This window comes from Bombina bombina, chromosome 5, assembly GCF_027579735.1.
Source record: "Bombina bombina isolate aBomBom1 chromosome 5, aBomBom1.pri, whole genome shotgun sequence".
In the NCBI taxonomy this organism is placed as follows: Eukaryota; Metazoa; Chordata; class Amphibia; order Anura; family Bombinatoridae; genus Bombina; species Bombina bombina.
The window spans coordinates 1,131,432,060-1,131,451,462 of record NC_069503.1 but is presented as its reverse complement, the minus strand read 5'-3'; positions in this window follow the sequence as shown (position 1 = coordinate 1,131,451,462).

Here is a 19,403-nt window from a genome sequence, read left to right as displayed (position 1 = left end):
AGAAAGAGTCCCTGTGGGTTTTAAAATTCGCCTGCCTATTGAAGTCAATGGCGGTTCGCCCAGTTCGCCGTTCGCGAACAGTTGTGGAAGTTCGTGTCCTCCATTCGCAAACGCAAAATTTTAGGTTCGCGACATCACTACTGGGAATCTTTATAGTTACCTGAACAGTTTCCCTGTCTGCTTACTATAGGCCAGATTATATCTGGTTTATCACAGCTGTTTGTGCACTTTGGAAGGAGCACTCATATTACAAGTTGAAAGCAATTGCAAACCCGTAAGCACAATCAGAGATCTGGTTAACTGTTATATGAGTCAAATAAGTTTCACAAAACATATATAGACATATAAACACATAAATACATATGTACACATATATAGACATATAAACACAAAATACATATGTACACATATATAGACATATAAACACATAAATACATATGTACACATATATAGACATATAAACACATAAATACATATGTACACATATATAGACATATAAACACATAAATACATATGTACACATATATAGACATATAAACACATAAATACATATGTACACATATATAGACATATAAACACATAAATACATATGTACACATATATAGACATATAAACACATAAATACATATGTACACATATATAGACATATAAACACAAAATACATATGTACACATATATAGACATATAAACACATAAATACATATGTACACATATATAGACATATAAACACATAAATACATATGTACACATATATAGACATATAAACACATAAATACATATGTACACATATATAGACATATAAACACATAAATACTTATGTACACATATATAGACATATAAACCCTAAAATGCATATGTACACATATATAGACATATAAACACATAAATACATATGTACACATATATAGACATATAAACACATAAATACATATGTACACATATATAGACATATAAACACATAAATACTTATGTACACATATATAGACATATAAATCCTAAAATGCATATGTACACATATATATAGACATATAAACACATAAATACATATGTACACATATATAGACATATAAACACATAAATACATATGTACACATATATAGACATATAAACACATAAATACATATGTACACATATATAGACATATAAACACATAAATACTTATGTACACATATATAGACATATAAACCCTAAAATGCATATGTACACATATATAGACATATAAGCACATAAATACATATGTACACATATATAGACATATAAACACAAAATACATATGTACACATATATAGACATATAAACACATAAATACATATGTACACATATATAGACATATAAACACATAAATACATATGTACACATATATAGACATATAAACACATAAATACATATGTACACATATATAGACATATAAACCCTAAAATGCATATGTACACATCTATAGACATATAAACACATAAATACATATGTACACATATATAGACATATAAACACATAAATACATATGTACACATATATAGACATATAAACACATAAATACTTATGTACACATATATAGACATATAAATCCTAAAATGCATATGTACACATATATATAGACATATAAACACATAAATACATATGTACACATATATAGACATATAAACACATAAATACATATGTACACATATATAGACATATAAACACATAAATACATATGTACACATATATAGACATATAAACACATAAATACTTATGTACACATATATAGACATATAAACCCTAAAATGCATATGTACACATATATAGACATATAAGCACATAAATACATATGTACACATATATAGACATATAAACACAAAATACATATGTACACATATATAGACATATAAACACATAAATACATATGTACACATATATAGACATATAAACACATAAATACATATGTACACATATATAGACATATAAACACATAAATACATATGTACACATATATAGACATATAAACACATAAATACTTATGTACACATATATAGACATATAAACCCTAAAATGCATATGTACACATATATAGACATATAAGCACATAAATACATATGTACACATATATAGACATATAAGCACATAAATACATTTGTACACATTGTGACAGAAAGCAAGGCCTGGTTATAAATGGAAGATATTTAAGACCAAGCATTGTACATGCTATTTCTCCTTTCAGTTAAAGGGACACTGAACCCAAAATTTTTCTTTTGTAATTCAGAAAGAGCATGCAATTTTAAGCAACTTTCTAACTTACTCCTATTATCAATTTGTCATCGTTCTCTTGCTATCTTTATTTGAAAAAGAAGGCATCTAAGCTTTTTTGGGGTTCAGTACTCTGGACAGCACTTTTTTATTGGTGGATGAATTTATCCACCAATCAGCAAGGACAACCCAGGTTGTTCACCAAAAATGGGCCGGCATCTAAACTTACATTCTTGCATTTCAAATAAAGATACCAAGAGAATGAAGAAAATTTTATACTAGGAGTAAATTAGAAAGTTGCTTAAAATTTCATGCTCTATCTGAATCACGAAAGAAAAATTTTGGTTACAGTGTCCCTTTAAAACCCCAGGGAGAAAGAGTGTGTATTTGATTATCCCAGACAGCTGTGAAGCTGTCCAGCAGCTAATCACAGGTGTGGCTAATTAGAAGTTGTGAGGGTTTAAATAGCAGCCTCACTTAGGCCTTGAGAGAGAGATACACAGCTACAGAAGCTGGTGTGTGTGTTTGTTACACTGTGTAAAAGACTTTTGTTCTTGTGAACTGTAAAAGGACATTATTTTTACAAAGCACTTGTGGAATGCTGTGAAGTGCTGGGACACATTTAAAAGTACTTAACTTTGCTGCAGAGGAAGGATTTCCCTCTTTTGAAGATGAACTGCCTGTTTGTTATTGCTGTGAAAAATAAAGCCTTTAAAACTACAGTGACTGTCCTGTGCTGCATTTGTGCCCTAGAAGACCATGGTTAAAAGTGGTCCCTGTTACAACATATATAGACATATAAACACATAAATACATATGTACACATATATAGACATATAAACACATAAATACATATGTACATATATATAGACATATAAATACATAAATACATATGTACATATATATAGACATATAAACACATAAATACATATGTACACATATATAGACATATAAACCCTAAAATACATATGTACACATATATAGACATATAAACCCTAAAATACATTTGTACACATATATAGACATATAAACACATAAATACATATGTACACATATATAGACATATAAACCCTAAAATGCATATGTACACATATATAGACATATAAACCCTAAAATACATATGTACACATATATAGACATATAAACCCTAAAATACATATGTACACATATATAGACATATAAACACATAAATACATATGTACACATATATAGACATATAAACACATAAATACATATGTACACATATATAGACATATAAACACATAAATACATATGTACACATATATAGACATATAAACACATACATACATATGTACACATATATAGACATATAAACCCTAAAATACATATGTACACATATATAGACATATAAACACATAAATACATATGTACAAATATATAGACATATAAACACATAAATACATATGTACACATATATAGACATATAAACACATAAATACTTATGTACACATATATAGACATAAACACATAAATACATATGTACACATATATAGACATATAAACACATAAATACTTATGTACACATTTATAGACATATAAACACATATGTACACATATACAGTATAGACATATATATAAGTTCATTGGAGCCCTTTGCAGTGTTGAGTAGATGAAAACATGTTAAAACATATTAATGCTATGTTCATATTTAATAAAGTGTTATACTGTGTATTTACTGTAAATATTTCACATTCCAATATTATTTATAAATAGATGTTTCTATACATATCTGTATATACCTATACAAAATCATCTCTATCTATCTACCAAAAAAAAACATTATATATATATATATATATATATATATATATATATATATATATATATATATTAGTCCTAAAGCCCGTTTACATGGGCCATTTTTTGCAGTACAGCGGCCCCACCCCTTGCTCTCTCTCTTCCCCTCTCTTTTGCTTTCTCTCCCCCTCTCTTTTGTGCTCTCTCCACCTCTCTTTTGCTCTCTCTCTCCCCCCTCTCTTTTGCTCTCTCTCTCCCCCCTCTCTTTTGTGCTCTCTCCCCCTCTCTTTTGCGCTCTCCCTCTCTCTCCCCCTCTCTCTTGCTTTCTTTCCCCCCTCTCTTTTGCTCTCTCTCCCCCTCTCTTTTGCACTCTCTCTCCCCCTCTCTTTAACGCTCTCTCTCTCCCCCTCTCTTTTGCGTTCTCTCTATCTTTTACGCTCTCTCTCTCCCCCCTCTTTTGCACGCTGTCTCCCCCCTCTCTTTTGCGCTCTCTCTCTCTCCCCTCTCTTTTGTGCTCTCTCTCTCCCCTCTCTTTTGCGCTCTCTCTCTCCCCCCTCTCTTTTGCGCTCTCTCTCCACCCTCTCTTTTACACTCTCTCTCTCCCCCTCTCTTTTGCGTTCTCTCTATCTTTTATGCTGTCTCTCTCCCCCCTCTTTTGCACGCTCTCTCTCCCCCTCTCTTTTGCGCTCTCTCTCTCCCCCTCTCTTTTGCGCTCTCTCTCTCCCCCTCTCTTTTGCACTCTCTCTCTCCCCCCACTCTTTTGCGCTCTCTCTCCACCCTCTCTTTTCAACTCTCTCTTTCCCCTCTCTCTTTTGCTCTGTCTCTCTCCCCTTTTTTTTGCTCTCTCTCCATCCCTCTCTTTGCTCTCTCTCTCCCCCCTCTCTTTTGCTCTCTCTCTCCCCCTCTCTCCCCCCTCTCTTTTGCTCTGTCTCTCTCCCCTCTCCTTTGCTCTCTCTCTCTCTACGTCCCTCTCTTTTGCTCTCTCTCTCCCCCTCTTTATTGCTCTCTCTCCCCCTTTCTTTTGCTCTCTCTCCCCCTCTCTTTTGCTCTCTCCTCCCTCTCTTTTGCTCTCTCTTCCCTCTCTTTTGCTCTCTCTTCCCTCTCTTTTGCTCTCTCCCCACCCTCTCTTTTGCTCTCTCCCCCTCTCTTTTGTGCTCTCTCTTCCCCCTCTCTTTTACGCTCTCTCCCCCTCTCTGTTGCGTTCTCTCTCTCTTTTGCGCTCTCTCTCTCTCCCCCTCTTTTGCACGCTCTTTCTCCCCTCTCTTTTGCACTCTCTCTCCCCTCTCTTTTGCGCTCTCTCTCTCCCCCTCTCTTTTGCGCTCTTTCTCTCCCCCTCTCTTTTGTGCTCTCTCCTCCTCTCTTTTGCGCTCTCTCTCCCCCCTCTTTTTTTCACTCTCTCCCCTCTCTCTTTTGCTCTGTCTCTCTCCCCTTTTTTTGCTCTCTCTCTACATCCCTCTCTTATGCTCTTTCTCTCCATCCCTCTCTTTTGCTCTCTCCCCCCTCACTTTTGCTCTCTCTCTTCCCCTCTCCCCCCTCTCTTTTGCTCTGTCTCTCTCCCCTCTCTTTTGCTCTCTCTCTCCCCCTCTCTTTTGCTCTCTCTCCCCCCTCTCTTTTGCTCTCTCTCTCCATCCCTCTATTTTAAATATCTGTAATTTTTTATTATTTTCAGTAATTTAGTGGGTTTATTTTTTGTACTTTAGCTAATTTAATTTAATTTAATTAAGCTAATTGTATTAATTCAGTTAATTTATTTAATTATAGTGTAGTGTTAGGTATTAGTGTAACTTAGGTTAGGTTTTATTTTACAGGTATATTTGTACTTATTTTAGCTAGGTAGTTATTAAACAGTTAATAACTATTTAATAACTATTCTACCTAGTTAAAATAAATACAAACTTGCCTGTAAAATAAAAATAAACCCTAAGCTACAATGTAACTATTAGTTATACTGTAGCTAGCTTAGGGTTTTTTTTACAGGTATTTAGTTTTAAATAGGAATAATTTAGTTAATGATAGTAATATTTATTTAGATTTATTTTAATTATAAGTTAGGGGGTGTTAGGGTTAGGGTTAGACTATGTGTAGGGGTTAATAACTTTAATATAGTTGCGCGCGACGTTGGGGGCGGCAGATTAGGGGTTAATAAATAGTATGTAGGTGTCGGCGATGTTGGGGGCAGCAGATTAGGGGTTAATACATATAATGTAGGTGGCGGTGTCTGGAGCAGCAGATTAGGGGTTAATAATTATAATGTTGGTGATGTCGGGGTGGCAGATTAGGGGTTAATAAATATAATGTAGGTGTCGGCGATGTTAGGGGCGGCAGATTAGGGGTTCATAAATATAATGTAGGTGGCGGCGGTGTCCGGAGCGGCAGATTAGGGGTTAAAAAATTTATTATAGTGTTTGCGATGCAGGAGGGCCTCGGTTTAGGGGTTAATAGGTAGTTTATGGGTGTTACTGTACTTTTTAGTACTTTAGTTATGAGTTTTATGTTACGGCGTTGTACCATAAAACTTATAACTACTGACTTTTAAATGCGTTAGGACTCTTGACAGGGTAGGGTGTACTGCTCACTTTTTGGCCTACCAGAACAGACTCGTAATATCAGCGCTATGGAAGTCCCATAGAAAAAAGACTTTACCAAGTTTACGTAAGTCATTTTGCGGTAAGGTCAAAGAAGTGTGCGGTGCCCCTAAACCTTCAAGACTCGTAATACCAGTGGGCGTAAAAAAGCAGCATTAGGACCTCTTAACGCTGCTTTTTTACCCTAACGCACAACTCGTAATCTAGCCGTAAATAAATAATAGATAAAGAAAAGTGTTTTTTATTCACTTGTCTCTGTTATTATACACAACCCCCAGAACGACGCCGAGGTTCCAGCATATTGTCCAGGCATACTTGGGGGTTGGGTCTCTGTCACAGAACAAGTGCTTAAGGGAATGTACGATTGTGTATGGGGGTTTAGTATTTGGTTCTCACTTTTGCCAGTTCTTTATGAGAAGGTATCCTGAAAATTACAAATCATTATTTTTTATGATGAGGACTCTGCTGCCTTGGACTCTCCTCCCTTTTTTTTTAAACTTATAATTGTAAACTAAAATAAACAAAACAAACTAGCAAATATTATAATACTTATATAATAACTTACCCAAAGTTCCTCCAGACCACCAACAGCAGATATGGCAACCAAGAGAGCAGCAACATTCTAAATGCAAGACTGGTTTATGTTACTTGTCTCTAAGGTTCTCAGTAAATATGTATAGGGTATTTCTAAATGGGTAAAGGACTCACGGCTAGATTACGAGTTTTGCGTTAGAGGTTGTGTGGTGCTAACGAGCAGTTTTCTCTCACCGCTCACTTACCTACAGCGCTGGTATTACGAGTTTTTACAAACCCGTCATTAAAAGACAAGATGTGAGCGTTGAGTAAAATTTTGCTCATTACCGCACTCCAATACCAGCCCTGCTTAAGTCAGCGGTGAGCTGGTGTAACGTGCTTGTGCACGATTTCCCCTTAGGAATCAACAAGGAGAGCCGGCTGAAAAAATGTCTAACGCCTGCAAAAAAACAGCGTAAAACTCCCTAACGCAGACCCATTAATTCCTATGGGGAAATAAAATTTATGTCTACACCTAACATACTAACATGAACCCCGAGTCTAAACAGCCCTAATCTTACACTTATTAACCCCTAATCTGCCGCCCCCGACATCGCCGACACCTACATTGTAATTATTAACCCCTAATCTGCCGCTCCAGACACCGCCGCCTACATTATACTTATGAACCCCTAATCTGCTGCCCCCAACATCGCCGACACCTACATTATATTTATTAACCCCTAATCTGCCGCCCCCAATGTCGCTGCCACCTACCTACACTTATTAACCCCTAATCTGCCGCCCGCAACATCGCCGCCACTATAATAAACATATTAACCCCTAAACCGCTGCACTCCCGCCTTGCAAACATTAGTTAAATATTATTAACCCCTAATCTGCTGGCCCTAACATTGCCGCCACCTACCTACATTTTTTAACCCCTAATCTGCCGCCCCCAATGTCGCCGCCACTACATTAAAGTTATTAACCCCTAAACCTAAGTCTAACCCTAAACCTAACACCCCCTAACTTAAATATAATTTAAATGAATCTAAATAAATATTCCTATCATTAACTAAATTATTCCTATTAAAAACTAAATACTTACCTGTAAAATAAACCCTAAGATAGCTACAATATAACTAATAGTTACATTGTAGCTAGCTTAGGATTTATTTTTATTTTACAGGCAAGTTTGTATTTATTTTAACTAGGTAGAATAGTTATTAGTTATTAACTATTTAATAACTACCTAGTTAAAATAAAGACAAATTTACCTGTAAAATAAAACCTAACCTAAGTTACACTAACACCTAACACTACACTATAATTAAATACATTAATTAAATTAAATACAATTACCTAATTTAAATTAAATTAGCTAAAGTACAAAAACCCCCACTAAATTACAGAAAATAATAAACAAATTACAGAAATTTAAACAAATTACACCTAATCTAATAGCCCTATTAAAATAAAAAAAAAAACCCAAAATAAAAAAAAACCCTAGCCTAAACTAAACTACCAATAGCCCTTAAAAGGGCCTTTTGCGGGGCATTGCCCCAAAGTAATCAGCTCTTTTACCTGTAAAAAAAAAATACAAACAACCCCCCCAACAGTAAAACCCACCACCCACACAACCAACCCCCCAAATAAAATACTATCTAAAAAAAACATAAGCTCCCCATTGCCCTGAAAAGGGAATTTGGATGGGCATTGCCCTTAAAAGGGCAGTTAGCTCTTTTGCAAGCACAAACCCCTAATCTAAAAAATAAACCCACCCAATACACCCTTAAAAAAACCTAACACTAACCCCCTGATCTTTGACCTACCAGGAGACGTCTTCATCCAAGCTGGGCGAAGTGGTCCTCCAGACAGGCAGAAGTCTTCATCTAAGCCGGGCAGAAGTGGTCCTCCAGACAGGCAGAAGTCTTCATCCAGATGGCATCTTCTATCTTCATCCATCCGGCGTGGAGTGGCTCCATCTTCAAGACATCCGACACGGAGCATCCTCTTCTTCCGACGACTAAAACAGAATGAAGGTACCTTTAAGTGATGTCATCCAAGATGGCGTCCCTTAGATTCCGATTTGCTGATAGAATTCTATCAGCCAATCGGAATTAAGGTAGAAAAAATCCTATTGGCTGATGCAATCAGCCAATAGGATTGAGCTCGCATTCTATTGGCTGTTCCAATCAGCCAATAGAATGTGAGCTCAATCCTATTGGCTGATGGCATCAGCCAATAGGAATCTAAGGGACGCCATCTTGGATGACGTCACTTAAAGGTACCTTCATTCTGTTTTAGTTGTCGGAAGAAGAGGATGCTCCGCATCGGATGTCTTGAAGATGGAGCCGCTCCGCACCGGATGGATGAAGATAGAAGATGCTGTCTGGATGAAGACTTCTGCCCGTCTGGAGGACCACTTCTGCCCGGCTTGGATGAAGACTTCTGCCCGTCTGGAGGACCACTTCGCCCGGCTTGGATGAAGACGTCTCCCGGTAAGTCGATCTTCAGGGGGTTAGTGTTTTTTTAAGGGTGTATTGGGTGGGTTTATTTTTTAGATTAGGGGTTTAGGCTTGCAAAAGAGCTAACTACACTTTTAAGGGCAATGCCCATCCAAATGCCCTTTTCAGGGCATGGGGAGCTTAGTTTTTTTTAGATAGTATTTTATTTGGGTGGTTGGTTGTGTGGGTGGTGGGTTTTACTGTTGGGAGGAATGTGTGTATTTTTTTTTTACAGGTAGAAGAGCTGATTACTTTGGGGCAATGCCCCGCAAAAGGCCCTTTTAAGGGCTATTGGTAGTTTAGTTTAGGCTAGGGCTTTTTTTTATTTGGGGGGGGGCTTTTTAATTTTAATAGGGCTATTAGATTAGGTGTAATTAGTTTAAATTTCTGTAATTTGTTTATTATTTTCTGTAATTTAGTGGGGTTTTTTGTACTTTGGCTAATTTAATTTATTTAATTGTATTTAATTTAGTTAATTTATTTAGTTATAGTGTAGTGTTAGGTGTCAGTGTTACTTAGGTTAGGTTTTATTTTACAGGTACTTTTGTATTTATTTTAGCTAGGTAGTTATTAAATATTTAATAACTATTTAATAACTATTCTACCTAGATAAAATAAATACAAACTTGCCTGTAAAATAAAAATAAACCCTAAGCTAGATACAATGTAACTATTAGTTATATTGTAGCTAGCTTAGGTTTTATTTTACAGGTAAGTATTTAGTTTTAAATAGGAATAATTTAGGTAATGATAGGAATATTTATTTAGATTTATTTAAATTATATTTAAGTTAGTGGGTGTTAGGTTTAGGGTTAGACTTAGGTTTAGGGGTTAATGACTTTAATATAGTGGCGGCGATGTTGGGGGCAGCAGATTAGGGGTTAATAAATGTAGGTAGGTGGCGACGATGTTAGGGCCGGCAGATTAAGGGTTAATAATATTTAACTAATGTTTGCGAGGCGGGAGTGCTGCGTTTTACGGGTTAATATTTTTATTATAGTGGTGGCGACGTTGGGGGCGGCAGATTAGGGGTCAATAAGTGTAGGTAGGTGGCAGAGACATTGGGAGCGGCAGATTAGGGGTTAATAAATATAATGTAGGTGTCGGCGATGTTGGGGTCAGCATATTAGGGGTTCATACATATAATGTAGGTGGCGGCGGTGTCCGGAGCGACAGATTAGGGGTTAAAATTTTTATTTTAGTATTTGCGATGCGAGAGGGCCTCGGTTTAGGGGTTAATAGGTAGTTTATGGGTGTTAGTGTACTTTTTAGCACTTTAGTTATTTATGTTACGGCGTTGTACCATAAAACTCATAACTACTGAGCGAGATAGTACACTAAACTAATGAAAACTTCTGGGCTTCTAGACTTTTAAATATTAAACAAATACAGATTTAATCTAAGGAAATGACAGGTATAGTCACTTGGGACATAGAAAAGAAAAATGTATAAGTATAAGCCTGAACCCTGACTGGACATGGAGTTAAAGAATGCAATCCATGGGTATTGGGCTGACTTCGTATTTAAAGGGTGTATTTGGAAAACATATATATAATCACCCTAGATTGCATGCCCACTCTCTTCTACAATGTAAGATGGTACAAAACATTTGAACAACAGTCAGGTATTCTGAACACAGTGTAATATAAGAAACATTAGAAGTTTATATAGAGCGTACAAGCTAATCATGAGAAATAACAAAATTATAGATAAGCCATAATAAACAGCGGGTAGATGACATAAGTCATTTGCCATGGACTGATACAGCATAAGAGCAGAATAAACCAGAATACATGAAGCTACACAACTTATAGACAGAATGATACGATTGGTTACAGACATCCAAGGGCTGAATCAGACTGCCTAATATTAATAAGGGGTGAACTAGGTTAAAAAAACAGAGTTATCCGCCTAACCACTATCTGGGAGGCTTAGTATGGCAATGGTTGTTAATAATCCTCTAAGAGGAGAATAGCCCCTATTGCTGATCAGTTAGGTTTTATTTATTTATAACTGCCATATATAGAGCAGAACCTGAAGAGTTTTGACTATTGAGGAGTAATGTATAAGATCTCTTCTTTTAACAGAGGTGAATAGTAGACAATTATTAATCAACATAGGGGGAGTATGCAGGGCAAATGACAGTAGCATATATTCTCTAATCTGCGCCCTACTAGAATACCCTAGGGTCTCTATTTGGGCTTCTGCTCTAATGATATAACCAGAAGATGTGGATTAGGGGTGTTCTAAGGGAGGGAAATACTCACTAGGCCAAGAGGGCTAAGCCTGAAACACAAGTGCTGCTGACCTTGTAATCAGGGCCGGCGCTTGCATACAGGCAAGTTAGGCAGTCGCCTTATTGCGCCCAAGCAGGGGGGCGCAATCTTACAGCGGCAACACTTATATGTTTTTTTTACAATTTTATTTTAGTGCGCCTGCGGCTGCCTATTTTGTTTTTAAATGCTGTCAGGAGCCAGAGCGTATTAAAACAGGTGCGAGTGCGACTCGAGTTGAGTTTCTTACTCAAAGGTGCCGCGCACTGTCAGAAGGAGGTTTTTACTGTTCTTTTTCATTTCCCAGGCGGCAGCCATCAGGGCTGAATAAATTTGTTAACCGTGCGAGTGCAACTCGAGTTGAGTTTCTTACTCAAAGGTGTGTGCACTGCCAGCAGGAGTTTTTTACTTTTTCATTTCCCATCCCAGGCGGCAGCCATCAGACAGGGCTGCTGAATAAATGTGTTATGAATGATGACGGGCAATTGGCAATACATGTTGTGCTTCTAAGTGCACAAAGTGTTGGCTGCCTGTCTGGGGTAAAAAACTTAGTCTGCATGTCAGACTGTATTTTGTATGTGACTGAGGTGCAGACTAAGCTTTTTATCCCAGACAGGCAGCCAACACTTTCTGTCCCGCAGCTCCCGCTGTCCTGGGGAGAGTGCCTGTCCTGTTTTGCATTGCCCCCCAGCTGTATTGTTGATTTAAATGTTTTATTTTTTTAATTTCTATTGGGTCTGACTTTACTCAATACCTGCAGTGCACATCATGAGTGAGTCTGCAGTCAAACAGTGGCTTCAGTTCTAACATATTTTTGGAGCTCGCACTGTGTCAAGGGTTGTGATGAGGTCATGGTGCTGCTACTTCCTGGTCTCTTGGTGAGCTCAGTGTAGGCAGAGTGGCGCTAAATAACTGTGGACTCCGTCAGTTGTCTTGGCCAGGTGGACAGTCTGTGACAGCACAGTGAGTTAGGATGCGCCCGTTCAGGTTCAGAAGGAAAATGGAAATCGTGCCACTGACTCAGTAAGTGATTTACATGCTTAAAACTCTTAATATTTCAGGTTTTCTAAGTATCTGTGGACTGCAGGGGGGGCACCACTGCAGCAGCCAGGGAACAAGCTGTGCTGGGTAAATAGAGCAGGGAGGGTACCCGTTGGAGGCTCAGGCTGGTTCTATGGCTGACGGCGAGTCACTAACACTCCTAGGTCCCATAGTCACTTACTGTGCCACTGCTCAGCTGCACTGACAGACACTCAAAGTGCAGAGATTGGATCCAGCCCCTGCAGCAGTCAGGGAGTACACCACTGAGTACACAGTAAGTAAGTAGTTGAACTTGGTGTCATGTGCACTCAGGGTGGGAGGAGGGGGTAGTTCTCTTGTATCTAGCTTTATTCAGTTGATGGCTATGACCGAGCACTGGCATTACTAACAGGCAGCACCACTGACAATTGCAGGGAAGGGAGACTGAGACAGACTGTAACAGAAAAGGTACCCCAGACAGACAGTCTGTCTCAGCCTCCCTCCATTGCAATTGTCAGTGGTGCTGCCTGTCATTGTAGAACAGGTTTTAGAGCGCACAGCACCACAATGCATAAACTCCCTTTAGCAATGCCAGTGCTTGGTCATAAGCCATCAACTGAATAAAGCCAGATACAAAAACTACCCCCTCCTCCCACCCTGAGTGCACACCAAGTTCAACTAGTCACTTACTGTCATGTACTCAGTGGTGTACTCCCTGACTGCTGCAGGGGCTGGATCCAATTTCTGCACTTTGAGTGTCAGTCAGTGCAGCTGAGCAGTGGCACAGTGAATAACACTATACTTCCTGAAAACTAGACAGAAAGGGTCACAACCAGCCCCTTGCTAGCAGTAGGCAATGTGGGGGTTACAAGGCACTGGTACAGTCTACTAAGTATTTGCTCAGTTTGCCTGATGGTCATTCGGGCTTTGAGTATCTGCACAGGGCCCCAGTTTGAGAGCTCTGTTCTGCTATCCTTTATTTGCCTATTTATGCTCTGCGACTACTTAAAACTAGAAATAACAAGCTCTGCCCCTAAACCATCATGTCAAGCCTATGGACAATCCTGACTTTACTGCATTCCCTTGCCCCCTGGTTCCATTTAGGAAAAAAAAAAAGTTGAAAAGGGTATGTGCATCTCTTTTATATTTTTCCTTTTATCCCCATTCTTTCTGTAACTCAGTCACTCTTTACCCCCTCTTTACCTATACTAACAACCAAACCCTCTAGGAGCTACTTGTAGGAAATATGCAATGGGAAGCATTTTTGAGATAGCAGGCACACAGAACAGGTGAGAATGATTTCCTATCTCAAAAATGCTTTTCATTGCATATTTCCTACAAGTACCTCCTAGAAGGTTTGATTGTTAGTTATATATAGTTATGTACTACTGCCTGATGTGTTATGCAGCACAACCATTGTCTGATGTGTTATGCAGCACAACCACTGTCTATTTTTTTATGCAGCTCAACCACTGTTTGATTTGCTTTGCAGCACAACCACTGTTTGATTTGTTATGTAGCACAAGCACTGTCTGGTGTGTAATGCAGCACAACCACTGTTTGATTTGTTATGCAGCGCTACTACTGTTTGATTTGCTTTGTAGTGCTACCACTGTTTGAATTGCTATGCTGCACTGCCATTGTTTGATTTTCAATGCTGTGCTACCACTGTTTGATTTGCATTTAGCTACCAATCAGCCAGTGCTGCTCCTAAGCTTACATTCCTGCTTTTCAAATGCAGATACCAAGAGAATGAAGAACAATTGATAATAGGAGTTAATTAGAAAGTTGCTTAAAATGTAATGTTCTAGATGAATCATGATAGAAAAAAATTGGGATGTTATGTAATGGGGGGGGGGGGGGGCCGCAAAATGTATCCTCGCCTGTGTGGCCAAAAATCCTAGCACCGGACCTGCTTGTAATAGCTTGGTAATTGGGAGATGTGTTTCATACCTTATTTAAGATTATAGTGGTATGGAGAGTGTGGATCAGGAGATGAGCACAAATACAAAACAAACAATAAAAACATTAAAGTGGATATAGCTATTGCACAAGTAATCCCCAAAATAAAAAGAATATGAAACTAAAACCAGGAGAAATTTTAACTTAGGGATGTTGCAAACATGGGTATAGGGACATTGGTGTTTCAATTGACCACAATTTATAAAGTTCCCTGTCATGTACACGACACTAACTTCTGCCATAATAATGTTACCAAGTCTAGCCTACTCCCTAGCAGCATCACAGCTTCCACCATATCATAATGAAATAATGTAAACACTTAGCTTCTGATGGCTGTGCCCCATTGCCCATTATAGGCATGACTTATAATTGAGAAGGACTATGTGGGGCTACATTTTCCATGACAAGGAATGTGCACTTATGAACATAAGCAATGGGTACTTTTATGAAGCCTAAAAACTACTTAGAATTTGGAAAATTAGAGCAGACTTTTGTGACAAGCTATATGGATGTAGCATAATAGTGATGTTGTTCTGGGAGCTGTTGGGAAGAGGTGAGGTGGGACATATGAGATAGCTACTCACATATTGACCAGCTCACTTATAAGTTGGTTGAAGCATGGATCATGTTACAAATCTATAGTATAATTTGATCTAAATAGATGCTATTAATTTTTATAACATATATTGAGGATATGCTTATCTCCACAAGTATATAACTATAGGTGAACATGGTTAAACAAACACGAGGAATAGAAAATCTTAACATAACACCCATTATGGCCAACAATAAACAACAATGTCTAGGATGCTGGTAATCGAATCCAGTATTATATTCAGCTATCCGGTAGTGCTAGAGTCCCTTAATGCCACTCTATCTGCCAGGTAGACAAACCGTGTCATTCACCTCCCGGATCAAAGGAAGTGTCGCAGCTTAGAGATCGGTGTATGATGCGATGCTGCATGTATAGTGTACCCAAGACATTGTGTGCGGTCAGATGTATGCGGCTTGGCAATAGCTTCTGAGTAATGATGCCTGGTAGCAGACCGGCGTATCTCATTCTTCCAGGATGGAGAGCTTGTAGGTAGCGTCTAGTGATTAGAGTTGTTGAGGTCTTCTGCCCTTGATTCAGCTGAGTAGATTGATAAGCCGTAGTAACAGAGCTGTCTCTAGGCTTAAACTGTTGTGACTCTACTCCGGGAGCTAGATGCGTAGTAGGGGAAAGATCAAATGCAGCCTTGGTTGGTTGAAAAGCGAGACCCTCTTGTTTGTCTGTCGTACAGACCGCAACTTTTGGTAATGAGAGGATTGAATAGCTGGAGGTGTTTATAGGGATGTACTGGAAAGTGCATGTGGGTCCGCTGGTCTGTGTCTGAATATCCCCCTCTTGCTCTTCTTGGTGCCCTCTCACTGAAGTCACAGGTCCCATGGTGTGTGTTTCTCAGCTTCCATTTTTTTTTTTTTTGCTGCGAGGGATCTGTTATGATGCGGCTGGGGGAAGAGATAGTGTAAAGGCGGCTGACGGTCTTTTCAGTCGATATCCCAAGTTATAAAATCCGATGAGTCCCCTAAGACAGTTTCACTCAATTAAGAGGAGTAGGGATGATGTTAACAATCATATAATAGGCCCTTGTCACGTAGTCAACAGTCCAAAATCACTTACTCACGCTGCCAAGTGGGGATGTGAAAAAATATTTCCATTGCATGTTGTATTGGCAAACCAAATATATAAAGATTCTAGGCAGAGAGTGAATAGTTCTAGGATTAAGTATTAGATTAGGATGTCAGTCCTTGGAGCTATTGAATTTTGCGTCCGCCATGTCTGCCTCTTGGCTCCGCCCCCCACTACTGACTTTTAAATGCGTTAGGACTCATGACGGGGTAGGGTGTACCGCTCACTTTTTGGCCTCCCAGGACAGACTCGTAATATCAGCACTATGGAAGTCCCATAGAAAAAAAGACTTTATGAAGTTTACGTAAGTCGTTTTGCGGTAAGGCCAAAGAAGTGTGCGGTGCCCCTAAACCTTCAAGACTCGTAATACCAGTGGGCGTAAAAAAGCAACGTTAGGACCTCTTAACGCTGCTTTTTTACCCTAATGCACAACTCGTAATCTAGCCGATTGTCTTTAACATTTACTGGTAAGTGTAGTAGATAGGCTTCCCAATAATGATGAAACCCTTTTACTCTATTCCCAGGTTCCCCCCTTGCATCTGCCTGTTCTATAATCATTGGAGTATGTATTTTTATAAGGCACTGTTAAAGGGGGGGGGGTGTAATTTGCCCAGCCATATAAGATCAACTGCCTTGCGAGCAACAGAACCACAGTAACAAAGGTGTCATATTTTGACATTGTATCTATTGATAGAAGAAATATTACTTGTTGGGCTGAGAGACATACTTTTTCTTTAGTCAATTTTGTTAACCAGTATGCTATTTTATTCCCAAACCAGTTTAATTTGAGACAGTCCCATTACAAACTAATCTAGTCTGGAGAATCATAGATAGCTACATTTAACACATATGTCTTTTACCCCAGGTACTCATTTAGACCAAAGTCTAGGTGTAATATATGCTTGCTTTACTTTTTCAAAGCTATTGGCGAGTAGTTCCCTGTTTACATCTAAAGTTCTACAATCAAGCTATTTCAGTAAGATTTTTTGTATAATGTGGGTGTCAAAATGTTTTACAATAAGTTTGTATGTATTTGCAATTCTGCAGGAGCCCTGTCTCGCTAACGTGCATATCCTATCAAAGTTTGTAGCCTCTCTTATGAGCAGACCATCTTCTAACAGCTTTGTAATGATTGTAAGGTCTGCATTAAAAATATGCAAACCTATGTGTGTTTGGGAGATCATATAGATTTTGCGATTCTTGAAAAGGAAGGATTTCTAGGGTAAATGGGTTAAGGAGCTGGCCAATCCTGGTAAAATGCCTCTTTTGCCAGTTTCTGAACACCTCATCCAGCCAATTGTAAATCAATTCTCCCATGCACTAGTTTGCAATATCTTAAGGAAAACATTCTGGTTTCATGTCTCTTTACTAATTTGTTTACAAGGTATATTTTATGTTAACTGTTAGAACAGACAGTCAGTTTCTTCTGTGTGTTGAATTCCTACCATTATAATTATTATCATTTATTTGTATAGCGCCACAAAATTCCATAGCGCTGGGTACAAAGATAGGGTATACAATGACAAGGATTTGTGATAAAATACAAAACATAACAAAACTGAACAAATCTAGTACAGGAGGAAGAGGGCCCTGTTCCGGAGAGCTCACAGTCTACAGGTTGAGGGTGCAGAGACATAAGGTTAGGGGTAGCTTGTCATATCGGTTGTAGCTGCAGCAGTGAGTCAGGCAGTTCAATAATTATTTTGGTTAGGATGAGAGATGGAGGAGAGATGGTTCGCCTCTCTGAATAGCTATGTCTTAAAGGAGCGTCTGAAGCTATACAAGGTTAGAGACAGTCTTATGGAGCAGGGTAGAGAGTTCCAGAGGAAAGGAGCAGCAAGTGCGAAGTCTTGGAGCCGGGAGTGGGAGACATAGAAAAGAGGTTGATGAAGAGGACGGGATGGGGAATATTTCACGATGAGAGAGGAAATATAGTTGGGAGTTAGACTGTTTAGTGCTTTGTAAGTTAGGGTTAATACTTTAAATTGTATTCTGGAGTGTATGGGGAGCCAGTGTAGAGACTGGCAGAGCGGAGCAGCTGATGTAGATCGGCGACTTTGGGGGATGAGTCTAGCAGAAGCATTCATAATAGATTGGAGGGAGGAGGGGGGTGTTTTGGAAGGCCACTTAGAAGTAGATTGCAATAATCAATGCGTGACAAAATGAGGGAATGAATTAGTGTTTTTGTAGTTTTTTGAGTAAGGAAGGGACAAATTCTGGAAATGTTGTGTTGGTGTGCACGGCAGGATTTGGTAAGCGCTTGTATATGTGGGTTGAATGTGAGTTCTGAGTCATGTGTGACCCCAAGATAGCGGACCAGAGGTGAGGTGTTGAGAAAAGAGTCTCTGACCATCAGAGAAATGTTAAACAAAATATCAAAACCATCAAAAACAAAAATAAATCATCTAAAGCCTGTGCTTCTAAAGTGCACAGTTTAATCACAAGACATCTTCTGGGTTTAATGTGAAGATATTTTTTATATAGGTTGTTCTTTCTTCTCAGCTACAATTACCCAGCTTATATTTTAGTTTTGGAGCCTGGAGAACCCTGTATTTATGTCTTGTGTTACTTCCCCTGTAGTCTCTGTTATATCTCCTATGGGTTCTGCAAGGGGCCTGTGCCTAGGGCAGCACTATTTTCAGGGGGCAATACATGTAGAAGAACAGCTTGGTGTCATATAAGTGGGTTACAAGTGGTGTAAAGCTGTCTGACAGTAGGGGATACCGATGTTTCATGCTTTGTGTGTATCTTGCAGAAATTAGTGAATAATTAAAGGGATATGAAACTCTTTTCTTTTGAGATTCAGACAGAGCATGATATTTTTAAAAAGTTTCCAATTTTCTTCTATTATCAAAATGTTCTTCATTCCCATAATATTCTGTGTTGA